We start from the raw sequence: 14,040 nt of genomic DNA, 5'->3' as shown, positions 1-14,040 counted from the left end.
GTTTTAGTATAAGTAACGTATGTAACACCCAAAAGTGCATAAAGAAAAAAAGGATCGAGTATACTCACAGTGGTTGATGGATTGAAGGGAGCGCTTGAGAGTAAGGTTAGCCTGAACAGTTCGATAGTATAACGATAAGCAATGCGTAAAACGGAAACAAGTGTCGATGGATCGGACAGCTGGTCGATCGGAAGTCCGATCGGACGGCTGACCGTTCGGTTGACAGTCTGTTCGGACAGTTGTCCGGTCGGACGGAAGTCCGATCGGATGACTGTTCGAGTGGATTGTTTCTTCCTTTGTGTAGGATATGTTTGTGTATGATGGTTGGCTTTTGAGGTTTTTGTTGTAGTATTTGAAAACCTTGAAGTATCCTTACCTTTCAGGTCGCACGATCGGACGATTGTTCGATCGGTCGGCAACCCGATCGACTGGTACTTCAGTGAAGAACATGTCCTCAGCAAGAGGTCACTCGATCGGACAGTAGGTCGATCGGGTGGCATTTCCGTGCATCGAACATGTTGAAAAATTGATTAAGTATTTAAAGTCAAGTATCTCATGATCCGAAGAGTAATCCGATCGGATGGCAGTCCGATCGGACAGCAGTTCGTTCAATACTCAATCTTCAAGATAGGTTGGTTAAGTGTGGGACCCATGTGCTAGCGGATCGACTGGCCAGTCGTTCGGCTGTCTGTCCGTTCGGCTGGCTGTCCGTTCGGACAGCAGTCCGATCGGACAATGCCTTGTTCTGGTCGGCCTGTTCGTCTAACACTTGGTTGTTTTGATCGTTTGGGGTTTTATCGAGGTATTTTGATAACGAGTCAAGCAACAGAAGTCTTATTACTTAGTTTCCCTTAATCGGACAGGAATCACCCAAATCTGATTAGTGAACGGTTCGGGACGGTGTTTCATGTTTAACCCGAAATCGGTGAACCTCATGGTTAAAATCCAGATCTTGAGCCACACAATCACAAGAATGAGTAGTGTGTTGACACAAGGTCCGATTCCACCGGTTTTAAGTGCATTGAGTGTAAAAGAGTTGAAAGAAAGTTGGAAAACCATCTTTCAATCCTTTCTTTGGTGAAAATGTTTAGATCTACTAGAGATCTTTGTTTGTTTATGTGGAAATCGGTTAGATCTAAGTTGTTCTTGGTGGATTGAGGTCAAAACATGAAGTTCTTCACGAACACCATGATGACATCATCCTAGAACACCTTGAATCTTGATGATTTCACGGTTAAAAGTTAAGATTTAAAAGATAGAAAGGTGTAGGAGTGCGTGTAGATAAAGAAAGTACAAGATTTAGGATGAGATCTTACAGGGATTGAGAAAAATCGAAGAAAAAGGTGAGCTGAGCGTACTGGTCGGACAGAGGTTTCCAAAAGTGGAAATGATGACAATGACAGGGGTATTTATAGAGTTCCAAAAGAGGAAAGTGCTGACCGATCGGCCAGGCAGCTCGATCAGACAGCCTGTCCGATCGGACAGCAGTCCGATCGGCCGGCTGGTCGATCGGCTGGTAGCCTGATCGATCGGTTGCCTGATTCGAGTGTTCAGTGCGACGATTTTTGATATTTCGATTTCGATTGCGATTGATGCGAATGCGATAGAGTTTCCTATTCAAATTTCTTTTGTTGGTGCATCCGTCTGTCGACTTCGTCTTGTATCGAGTCTTGTATAGAAATAGGTAGATTAGGGCTCGGGAATCAAGAAAGTGGTTATAGTAGGTGATTCCGCTTGAAATGACTTCTTGTCATTTCAAGCGAAATCTCAATCATTCTTATTCCGCCCGAATATGCATTTACTGATTTCGCTTGAGTTGTAAAGTGGTGATTCCACTTGAAATGAACATGTTATGTTCAAGCGGAATCTAAACACTATATATAGGTCAGTCTGGAGCGAAATCATCATCATTCATTCCGGTTTTGCCACGAAGTGCTGCCGAAGTGTCGAATCGTTGTAAAACAACTTTATATCAATCAAATCGACAGTTTAAAGTGAAATACTTGCTGAATTGAACTCAGTTTCTTTGTTTCCACCTCTAAAACTGAGATAAACTCTTCTGATCGACTCGTTCGGGTCCGAATACGATCCTACAAGTGGTATCAGAGCTCAGGAGGAAGAGTTCATACCAATTCAGCTGTGAATTCTGATTTCTACACTTTTTTTTCAAATTGAACATCTTTTCACGGTTAAAAACGGCTTAAATTTTCACACAATGCTTGGAATCATGTATTAACAAAGCCTTAGAAGTTTCAGGGTAAAATTTGTTCTAAAAGTGACTGTTTTGGTTATTCCGCTTGAATGAATGATGACGTCATCTGATCTCGCTTGAAAGTCATTTTGATTTCGCTTGAAAATTAGTAGTGATTCCGCTCAGAATCGTGATTCCGCTTAAAATTTTGTGATTTCGCTCGAGTAGTGTTATTCCGCTTGTAAAAGAGATTTCGCTTGAAAAATCTTGGTGATTCCGCTTGAACCGAGGTTTCGCTTGAAAAAGTAATATTTTGATTCTGCCTGAAAAGGGGTCTTGCTTTAAAACTGCTATTTTGCTTGAACAGTCAATTTAGTGATTTTTGAAAACCGAATCATGGACAACGAGTTCTATAATACCTTTGCTAGTCCGATGACAATTACCCAGAACACATTGCTTGAAAATGAAACTGGAACAACTCAAAAACCACCTAAGCTCATGGATATTGATGATTATAATAGTTGGTCTGAACGTTTTGGTAACTGGGTTGAAGCTTATCATTTGGATGCATGGGATCATACTGAAGTGCAATATTTTAGACCGCTTGGCAGTGATCGAAAGCAAATACCAGTTAGAGAATTGAGTGCTGAGGAGAAAAAGAAATACAAAGATGAGAAGTTAATGGTTAGTTTGTTGCAGCAGGCAATTAAAGAAGACATCTTGATTCTACTTCCACATGATGGTAGTGCATATTCGATTTGGAAAGAATTAGAAGCAAAGTCTCTTGGTAATGATGATTTGCTCAAAAACAAAATGTCGTTGTTGAAGAAGGAATTTGATTTATTCCATGGTTTGAAAACGGAAAGCACCAAGCAGATTATTGAAAGATATTGCAACTTGGTGAAAAATATGACATGATTGGGTATCAACAAAAGCAAAGATGAGCTGATTGAGAAGCTGGCAGATGCGTTGCCACATGATGTTTGGGGAACATTTTTGATGATGTTGAGGAATAATAGAGTCGAATATAACAATCTAACACTGGGAGGATTCATTAAACATCTTGAAGCCCAAGAGATGGAGCAAAGAAAGATTGCTAGAATGAAGAATTATGATGGAGAACAAGACATCGGTTTATATTTCAAAAGTGGTGTTAGTGATAAAACCAATTTTTCACCAAAGGTTGAAACTGCTTTTAGCATAACAGGATCTTCTGAAAAGACATCTCAAGGATCAAGTAGCAAAATGAGTTTTTCTTCATTTCCATCGTTTGATCCACATTTTTCTACAGCAAAGAGTGGAAAGGTTCTTCAATGCAACATTGCTTTAAATCTGGAAAATGATCAGAATTATACTGAGGAAGTTGCTAAAAGCCAGATGTCTTTGTTGGTGACTGTGCTTGAATCTTATGGAGGTTTAGTTGCAGGAAGGATCGGGAATCCAATGCTCACGAAAGAGGATTACGATCAAATTGATGCTGAGGAAATGGAATTGATGGATATAAAATGGTGCATGGCTAGTGTGTTAAGACGTGCTGAAAAGTTTAAACAAATTACCGGCAGAGATGATTTTCGTGATGCATATGTTTCAGCTTTAGGTTTTGATAAATCTAAAGTAACCTGTTTTTGATGCAGGGAAAAGGGGCATTTCAAGAGGGAGTGCACAAATCGTGAAGCAAATGGAGCCCAAAATCCTTTTGGAAACAACGACTACTATAAAAAGGCGATTTATCATCAAGTTACACAACAGCCACATCATCAACAACAGGCACAAATGGCACATGGTAGAAAAGAAATTGAAGATTCAAAGAGAGCATGTTTAGTTAATCAGGGAAAGGATAGTGATTTTAGTTGGGATAAATACATTCTAAAAGATAGTAAAGTATGTTTGGCAGAACAAGATGATACTAAAGCTTTTGTTGCTAATGCTTCTGATGAATATTGGGCAGAAAAATACAGAAAAATTAGGCAAGCTGAAGAGGAGAAACGGAAAAGATATGAAGAGGAAGAAGAAGAAAAAAGGAGAAAAGCTGAAGCTGAGAAAAAGAACAGAGCAGAAGAAGTTCAAGTGAGAGTAGTAAAAGAAGTTCCAGAATTTGAAATCAAAACAGATGCTGAGGTAGTCAAAGTTCCTGAGAAGTGCATGAATTGTGATTCTCTGATCAAGCAAAACAACGAGTTGCTCCACAACATAAAACGGTTGAAAGAATCATATGATATCTTGAACAGAGAAATGAACAAGTACAATGAGTCAAATAGTGAACAAGCTGTAGCAATGAATACACTCAAAGGAGCATACATGAGATAGCTTGACGATGTTAACTACTACACAGAGAAGTGTGCTGAGCTTGAATTGAAGTTGGTAATACAAAGAATTGAAACTGAAAGAGTTAACAATTTATTAAAAAGCTACTCATGTTCTACTTTTGTTGTTGACAGGATTTTTCCAATTGTGGAAAGATTGAAGACGTTTGAGGAAGAAAAGACTTCGGAAGAAAAGAAGTTTGAAACAAAAGAAGATGATAAAGTTGAAATTTCTGGTAAGAAACCAAGTGTTGTCTACAATAGATGTCCGCCCCCGGTCGAAAATGGATATTCTCCTCGAAATCCAAATTCTGAAATAGTCGAAAAGGCAACAAACTTAAAGTGGGAGTCTATGTCGTCAGATAACTTGCCAAAAAATATTGATGTTACGTTCACTTCGTCCGACACTGATCATGAGTCCAAGTTGATAAAAAGTATGGTCGATCAGGTTTTGGATAAAGATGATGTAGAGGAGTCAAAAACGGAGTCCAAATCCGAGTCAAAGTCTGAGTCTGACAAGTCAAAGTCAACAATCAACAAGGACAAACGGGTTTATGATAAGGAGTTTTTGCTATAAAATCTTATTTGAATGACGAACCGGTCAAAGTAGCATATACTTTGAAAGATTCAGACAAATTATATTCTGATGAGATTTTTCCAATAAGAGGTGTTAAACCAGAAATGATAAAAAAGGTTTTCAAATTAACAGAAATTAAAATTTCTGAAATAAAAGATTTAAATCTTTCTGAAAAACCAAGACCTTACACCTCAAGAGTTCAACAAAGAGAAAACAAGAAAAAGGGTTACAGTTCTGGTTATGGTTTGCAAAAGAAACCAAACCATAACTGTAATTTCAAAAAGAAAGGACTGGGTTTTACTCCACCGAAAAACTATAAAAATGAGAAAAATATAAACCAAAAACTGTTTTTATTTCAGAAACAAGTGCTGAGAAAGAACAGAAGAGTTCATTCTGGAAGCAGACGAACAAAGAATTCCTTGCAAAAAAGCAAGAAGAGATGAAGAAGAATATTGTTCAGATGAAGATAGAGACAAGAACCTGTTTTCAGTGCAAAACTGCTGGTCATATTGCCAGGAATTGTCCAAAGGCAATCAATAAACAACAGGGAGTCTCTGGTAAACTTAAAGAAAAGATGGTTGAGAAAACTGAACTGTCAACCAGAAAATTTACTGGTTTTGAAAACTCAATTTTTGAGATTGGTGAATGTTCAAAGAATGTCATTAAAAGAAAAGAAAATCTTAAAAACAAAAAATGGGTGGTTAAGGGTTCAGGAAACAGTTCTGGTGATGAATCTGATTCCACAAAATCAGAGGAGCCACGTGTTAATAAAAAGGTTGAGAAATTAGTTCCAACTGTGGATAATGAAAATTTTCCACCACTAAAGGCTGAAAACTTTAAAAAGAAAGTTGGGAAAGTTGAAATTCCAAATCAATTTTATTTTGAAAAGAATAAGTTTGATGTTGAAAAGGCTTTCAACGGAAATGTGAAACACATTTTTGGCAAAATGATCAATGGTAAAGCCAAAGGCGTGAAAGAATTTTATGCTTCCAAAAGGAAAGTTCACAATTCTGTTGGAAGTAACAATGAAGAAGAGGTTGTTTCACCCAAGGATGGGCATGCTTGGGTGGATATATTTTTTAAAGAGTAAAAACCTGATTTGCCGGAGCTCCCAAGTTGGTAATCACGGAGCATGAATCAGCATCATTCTTCAAATGTTTTTTAAAATAGTTAATTATGAATTGCCGGAACTCCCAGGTTGTTAGTGTGGAGTAGGAATCAGCATTCTGAGATTTCAACCTACAAGTGGTAAGTGTTGATAAGCAAACTGACTCGTGGTTGAAAGATAAGGTTTGTTTGTTAGTAGGTTGATTTTTGTTCTTACTAGTGGTTAATCAAGGTCATTAAATATAACTTGATCTAATTATCATCCAAAAGATTGATAAACAATGTGATGAATTGATCCCCATTTCCTACAAGTGATAAAATCAACAAAACTTATTTTCCGGAAAAACCATTTTTGATTAAAACAAACTTAAGTGTTTTGAGATCTAAATGGGAAAATAGTTTGTTGTGAGGGGGAGTTCTGATTGTTTATGCCAAGTGGATGGCAATCTGAGGTGATTTAATATCAGTTGTCATGTTCTTGTACAGTTTGTTTTCAATTTTCTTTTAGATGTGTTTGAATTTTAGGGGGAGTAAAAATTTCAGAAAATCCAAAAACATTAGATAATTTGAAAAAGACAAAAACATGATAAAATAAAAAACGAGTTTTGTTGTATAAAAGAGGAAATGATAATACATCAGTGGACGGTCACAACATGCTAAAGAAATGGAAAGTAAAATGTGATAAACAATCTCACTGCGGATGTGTCAGTAGGTTTTTACACATTTAGTAAATTGTGACGAGATATAAACCTAAATTCAAACTTGCTTATTTCGTGAGGAACAAAATCTGGATATATAGGTAACCCCTGAAATCTTGTTTGAAGGGTCCCTCTTTCTGAGATACTAGGTCTTTATGCTTAGTGATATATGGGGTATTATCCCGGGACTTCTCTGAATGGAAATTCTGACCTCTTCCCCGTATAATACTTTCTGCAAATGCTTGAAATAAGCAACACCCTCAGCATAAAAAATGATGAAACATTACAAAATGCTAATCATGTGCTGTTGTAAAAAAGATCCTCTAAAGGGGACACACCTAAAGTCGAGCCGTCATCTCTCTGCTGAACGGAAGTTATGACCTGAGCTCTCACGGTTTCGCATCAAACCCCTACAGATATCATCTAGGTATACTCACCTGTAAGACTGAATATTGGGATCTGAATACGGGAGTATATTCAAATGGTGGGACACGCGAATAAGTTTAAGTATCTAAAACACTAATATTGTATCTCGAAACAATTGAACTTTGTGTAAAAATTTAAGTGGACCAATATACTGACAATCTAGGTGAATTGTTGAGAACTTAAAATGAAATCAAGCTTAACGGTGTTAGTGATTTGTCTCAAAAACTGATATGATCCTCTTACACAAACTCACAAAAAGATTGTTTGTAAATATTTCTTTACTGCATTTCATTCCTTTACATTAAAAAATCCAAAAAGATTTTCGACAACTGATGTTGAAAAGCTAATGTTCAAAATTCCAAGTGCTAAACTTGATGAACAGGTTTGGGTAAGATTGTTTGAAGAAGTTTTGTTTACAAGTGATCATTAAAAGTATAAATCATTTTGGATGTTCCTGCAAATGGTTTCTAAATTTTCAGTCTTGAAATTTAAAAAAAAAAACTTATGTGTTTGGTAGAGTTATGCAGGAAATGACAGATTCAGATACCTGAAGATGATGATTTCCAGACCACGATCCTATCAGATTGAATGGGGGAGTCTGAAGACATTAAGGGAGAGCTTGAAGATGTAGAAAGCCAGTTCGAGATTCTAAGAGTTGTAGAAAGAAGATAGAGATTGAGTGAAGATGTTTGCAATGAAGAATACTTTGGAAAGAGCAAGCAGACTGATAAAGACTGAAGGTTTGACAACCGAAGACTCGACATTGAAGACTCCGTCAACATCCGAGGGGGAGTTTGTTGGTGCATCCATCTGTCAACTTCGTCTTGTATCGAGTCTTGTATAGAAATAGGTAGATTAGGGCTCGGGAATCAAGAAAGTGGTTATTGTAGGTGATTCCGCTTGAAATAACTTCTTGTCATTTCAAGCGAAATCTCAATCATTCTGATTCCGCCCGAATATGCATTTACTGATTTCGCTTGAGCTGTAAAGTGGTGATTCCGCTTGAAATGAACATGTCATGTTCAAGCGGAATCTAAACACTATATATAGGTCAGTCTGGAGCGAAATCATCATCATTCATTCTGGTTTTGCCACGAAGTGCTGCCGAAGTGTCGAATCGTTGTAAAACAGCTTTATATCAATCAAATCGATAGTTTAAAGTGAAATACTTGCTGAATTGAACTCAGTTTCTTTGTTTTGGCCTCTGAAACTGAGATAAACTCTTCTGATCGACTCGTTCGGGTCCGAATACGATCCTACAACTTTTAATCCCAACTACTCATATCGAGCACTATCCTTTCTTCGCTAATTATCATGATTCGATTTCGATTGAGTTCGATTGTGATTGAGTTTCGGTTGCGATTCGATTGACTACCACATATAACATAAATAAACACGCACAAGTAACACATAAGGCATACATACACGTATAACAGTAACCCAAAATGCGTATATTCGAGTTTGCGAGCGCGATGATGATTAGATTAGTTCGATTTTCATTTGATTAACTTTATCGCATTGTTACTTCCTATTATTCACAGTCGTAAAGCGGTTCGTATTGAGAAATATACTTCGATTACTTCGATTGTAATTAATTACTCCACATAATCAACTAACGTAAAAACATAAAATAGACTAATTACAGTCAAAGAAGTCAAACAGGGATTGAGCAAGGAGAGACAGATTGCAATTAGCGATCTTTTCCTCCTTTGACTTCAATCTTGACTTTGACTTTGACCTTCGAAACACTGGGGTGTTACAGTCTCCCATTGTTTAGGGAATTTCGTCCCGAAATTAGGCCGAATTCGTAACAAACAACTGCGGGTACTTCGCCTTCATGTCACTTTCGAGTTCCCAAGTGAACTCTGCGCCTCGTTTGTCTTCCCATCGACTTTCACGATAGGAATGCGCGAGCGCCTGAGCTGCTTGGTTTGGCGATCCATGATTTCAACAGGCTTTTCCACGAAGTGCAGTTTTTCATTTATTTGGAGGTCATCGAGCGGTACAATTAAATCATGCTCAGCCAGGCACTTTCGGAGGTTTGACACGTGGAAAGTCGGGTGGACGTTACAAAGTTCCTCCGGTAGTTCGAGTCTGTATGCGACTTTTCCGATCCTTTCCAGAATCTTAAAAGGTCCAAGTATCGAGGCGCTAGTTTCCCTTTCTTGCCAAATCTGACCACACCCTTCCAAGGTGATACCTTTAGGAGTACGTAGTCGCCAACGTCAAATTCAAGGGGCTTGCGTCGTCTATCGGCATAACTTTTTAGTTTACTCCAAGATTTCAACAAGTTGTCTCGAATTTGGAGGACTTTGTCAGTCGTTTCTTGCAATAGCTCAGGACCGGTTAATTGCGAGTGACCGATCTCGTGCCACACAATAGGCGATCGACACCTTTTTCCGTATAAAGCCTCGAATGGCGCCATTTGGATGCTGGCATGATAACTGTTGTTATACGAGAATTCGACTAACGGAAGGTATTTGTCCCAATTAGCACCGAAGTCTATGACACACGAACGGAGCATGAGTACGAATCGTTCTCTCAGTCTGGCCGTCGGTTTGAGGATGGAATGCGGTACTCAGGTTAAGCGTAGTACCAAGAGCAGCTTGAAACGTTTCCCACAATCGCGAGGTAAACCGAGCATCACGGTCAGAGATGATGTCACGAGGCGTTCCATGATTACAAATGATCTCGTCGGTGTAGATTCGGGCTAATCGTTCCACCTTGTAGTCTTCTCGTATTGGCAGAAAGTGGGCTGATTTGGTTAAACGATCAACAACAACCCAAATGCTGTCGTGACCTGAAGACGTGTGTGGAAGCTTTGTTATGAAGTCCATAGCTATACTCTCCCATTTTCACATAGGGATTGGGGGTTGCTCGAGTAAGCCAGAGGGCCTTTGATGTTCAGCCTTGACCCTTGCACAAGTCAGACACTTCCCAACATAGAGAGCGATATCCCTTTTCATGCCCGACCACCAGTACTTGTAACGAAGATCCTGGTACATTTTATAGGCACCGGGATGAATAGAATACCGAGATTTGTGGGCTTCGTCCATCAAGATCTTTCGCAATTCGGTCCGCTTAGTGATCCAAATTCGGTCCAGAAAATAGAAGATCCCATTCGATTTGCTTACAAGCTGAGCTCCATCGTGATAGATTCTCTCCCTCTTCAAGGTGTGTTCATTAAAACAGGCGTGCTGGGCTTCGCGGATGAGAGTTTCGAGATCGTGTTGGGCTTGGGTATTACGAATGCTGAGCAGATAACTCCGTCTACTGAGCGCGTCCGCAACGACATTTGCTTTGCCTGGGTGATAACGAATCTCCCAGTCGTAACCGTTGAGAAGTTCTACCCATCGGCGTTGACGCATATTGAGTTCCTTCTGATCAAAGATATGTTGGAGGCTCCTATGATCGGTGAAGATCGTACACTTTGTACCATACAGGTAGTGTTGCCAAATCTTTAATGCAAAAGCAACCGCGCCTAGCTCGAGATCATGGGTTGTATAGTTCTTCTCGTGGATTTTGAGCTGTCGAGATGCGTAAGCTATAACCTTGTCCCGTTTCATGAGTACACAACCAAGACCAAGGTTGGAAGCATCACAATAGACAATGAAACCATCGTTTCCATCGGGCAATGTGAGAACAGGAGCATTGCAAAGCATGTGCTCGAGGGTTTGGAAAGCAGACTCTTGTTCGGTTCCCCAAACAAAAGGCTTGTCTCTATGCGTAAGAGCGGTAAGCGGCACAACGATCTTTGAGAATCCTTCGATAAGTCGTCGATAGTATCCCGTTAGTCCGAGAAAAGAACGAACTTCAGATGGGTTCTTGGGCGTAATCCAACTCTTAACTGCTTCAATCTTCGCAGGATCGACATGGATACCCTGACTATTAACTATGTGACCCAGAAACTGAACCTTCTCTAACCAAAATTCACACTTTGAGGACTTGGCATAGAGTTGATTCCCCTGGAGTAGTTCGAGAACCAAATGTAGATGTTGCGCGTGTTCGGCTTTCAATTTGGAATAGATCAAGACATCGTCGATGAACACGATGACGAAACGGTCAAGATATGGTTTACACACACGATTCATAAGATCCATGAAGACCGCGGGTGAGTTGGTAAAGCCAAAAGGCATAACAACAAACTCGTAGTGGCCGTAGCGGGTGCGAAAAGCGGTTTTGGGTATATCTTTCTCTTGAATACGTAGCTGGTGATAGCCTGAACGGAGATCGATCTTTGAGAAGCACGTAGCACCTTGCAGCTGATCAAACAAATCGTCGATGCGAGGTAGGGGATAGCGGTTCTTGATGGTTAGCTTATTTAATTCCCGGTAGTCGATGCACATCCTGAACGACCCATCCTTCTTTTTAACGAAGAGGACTGGCGCGCCCCAAGGAGAGGTGCTTGGGCGTATAAAGCCTTTCTCAAGTAATTCCTGGAGTTGATTCGAGAGTTCACGCATTTCAGACGGTGCGAGTCAGTAAGGAGCTTTGGCCACAGGGTTAGCTCCAGGAATGAGGTCGATACGGAAGTCGATATCACGACTTGGTGGTAGTCCAGGAAGATCATCAGGGAACACCTGAGGAAATTCACGGACCACAGGAACGTCTTTGACTTCTGTCTTCCTTTTCTTTTCCTTCTCCGCTACTACAATGTTGGCCAAGAAAGCTCTGTATTCCTTGCGGAGATACTTGCTAGCTTGAACACACGACATGAGTTTGAGACACTTCGAAGGGGTTTCGCCATAAACACACAGTAAATCACCATTCGCGAGCGAGAATCGAATCATCTTGTCGAAGCACACAACTTCAGCATGGTTTTCGCGAAGAAAGTCCATGCCTATTATGACGTCGAAACTTTTGAGCTGCATCGGAATAAGGTCGATCGGGAAGATGTGATTGTTGAGCTCAAGAGTACAATCACGGAGAACAGAATTGACGGCGATAGTTCTTCCGGTAGCGACTTCAACATCGAATGACGAGGGCAAAAAAGAGCGCTTACAACTAAGGAGCTTTTCAAATTCGAACGACACAAAGCAATTATCGGCTCCAGTATCAAACAAACACGATGCATAAATACCATTCACAAGGAACGTACCATTGACTACGTTGTTGTCGGTGTAGGCTTGACGTGTCACACCCCCAAAATCCACATGCGGAGTACCACCGCTTGGAGGCGTGACATGACCAGGATCAAGCCACCAATCATATCGAACATGTAATTAATATCAAGTAAAAGTAAATGCAAACCAATCATTCAATACGATAGGTGTTCAAAACATAACTATAGTTTCAAAGTGTAGCGGAAGCATAAGTATGAAAACCCAATGTATAGCATAAGTTCGAATGTTTAAATGTTTTAACATGGCATCCACGATCCATGTCCCACAACGACCTGCTCCTCCCTGTGCAAGCTCCATAAGTACCTAAGGTCCTGCAAATGCATGCAGCAGAGAATCAACAACTAGTTGAGCGAGTTCACAGTTAATAATTCAGTAATTGTAATAGTATAGTAAGCCTTGTGTTCGTTCATTAAGTCATGTATCGTATTAGTTCGTATCGCGGCCCTCTAGGCATGTATGCGAAGATTAGGGAAAAGTTTCCCAAGTATTCTAGACTAGGTATATTTGTATCGTGGCCACCCGGCATGTGTGCGAAGTTTAGTGTATAGTTCGCGGCCTTCCTAGGCATGTGTGCGAAGATTTGTCATATTATCGCGGCCAACCCCGGCGTGTGTGCGAAGATCAGTTCTATAAGTATCACTAGTCTAGTCGTATCTTATCAATAACCCTTCCTCACCCGAGGACCATATAACTAGGTTCCATAAGCTAGGTAAGTACAAGTAAATAATCCAAACCCATTCCCACCCTGGGAACCCCATGGCTTGGCTGTGTGAACTCACCTTGGGTTGCTCGGCAGATTGCACAAAGGTTCAATTAAGCTATATGGTGGTCAACCACGTCCTACCATGGTTACCATACAAGTTAGGTTCGTATTCAAGTAGTGCACGTATGTTCTACACGTATTGTACACAAGTATAATCATGGCAGTTCATCAGCAGTACAGTCACGTAAACAAGTCCAAGTATGCGGCCCAAAAGGTTGGGCTCATAACAGTGTGAAATGTCCAAAACAGTGTGCAAATGTTCATGGTCTCGAGTATAGGTCTTGGTGTTCTCGAGTCGAAATCAGGAAGGTCTCTACTTGTGCATATATTACTCGAGACTAGGTGGTCTCGAGTCAGGTCTCGAGTCGCAACAGGACTCGCAATGCTGGTCTCGAGTTGTGCTGTTTTGTGTCGGTATGGTGGTCTCGAGTCGAGACTATGAGTTCTCGACTCGCACCCCTTGTCGAGACTAGCAGATTGTAACAGTTTCCTACTTTGCAGCTCATTGATTCCGTAATCTCAGCTAACAACTTGGCAGTTTCACAAATCAGATCAAATCAGCCATTAATCAATACTCGATCAAACAAGCAATCTATTTGCTAATTTACATGAACTCTAAATGAATTCAAAACATGAACATCCATCATAATCATATCCTTTAGTCCGATTTCATGAACATCCAACCGGTTACATACGTTTAATCCTAAATCATTACGAAAACAACAATTTATGATAGCACAACAACATCACTTAAACATGTCCGATTGTCTAGAACACCATCACATGATTAACAATCCGAAACATATAGCATAGCGGCCGATTATCAAATATCATCAATTACCATTTGATTAA

The sequence above is a fragment of the Helianthus annuus genome, chromosome 17, assembly GCF_002127325.2.
Source record: "Helianthus annuus cultivar XRQ/B chromosome 17, HanXRQr2.0-SUNRISE, whole genome shotgun sequence".
NCBI classification, from domain to species: Eukaryota; Viridiplantae; Streptophyta; class Magnoliopsida; order Asterales; family Asteraceae; genus Helianthus; species Helianthus annuus.
This window is presented reverse-complemented; position numbering follows the sequence as displayed.